The sequence below is a fragment of the Trachymyrmex septentrionalis genome, unplaced genomic scaffold, assembly GCF_001594115.1.
Source record: "Trachymyrmex septentrionalis isolate Tsep2-gDNA-1 unplaced genomic scaffold, Tsep1.0 scaffold85, whole genome shotgun sequence".
Classification (NCBI taxonomy): Eukaryota; Metazoa; Arthropoda; class Insecta; order Hymenoptera; family Formicidae; genus Trachymyrmex; species Trachymyrmex septentrionalis.
In genome coordinates this window covers 301682-301930 of record NW_017306038.1, presented here as the reverse complement: position 1 = coordinate 301930, position 249 = coordinate 301682, and positions in this window count along the sequence as shown.

The following is a 249-nucleotide window of genomic DNA, read 5'->3' as shown; positions in this document are numbered from 1 at the left end:
GTGTGTGTGTGTGTGTGTGTGTGTGTGTGTGTGTGTGTGTGTATAACATATATAAAACACACTTTAAAATATAGTTATTAAAATATAATTATAAATATATCTATGTTTACATGAATTTCTCTCTATTCAAACTATATTACGAACATTTTGTAATTTTTATTGATTTCCTGCGTACAATAATCGACTTTTATTAATGAATCTCATGTGTGTTTTGTGCGTCGTTTTATGGAGCTTTATTTTTCGAATTTT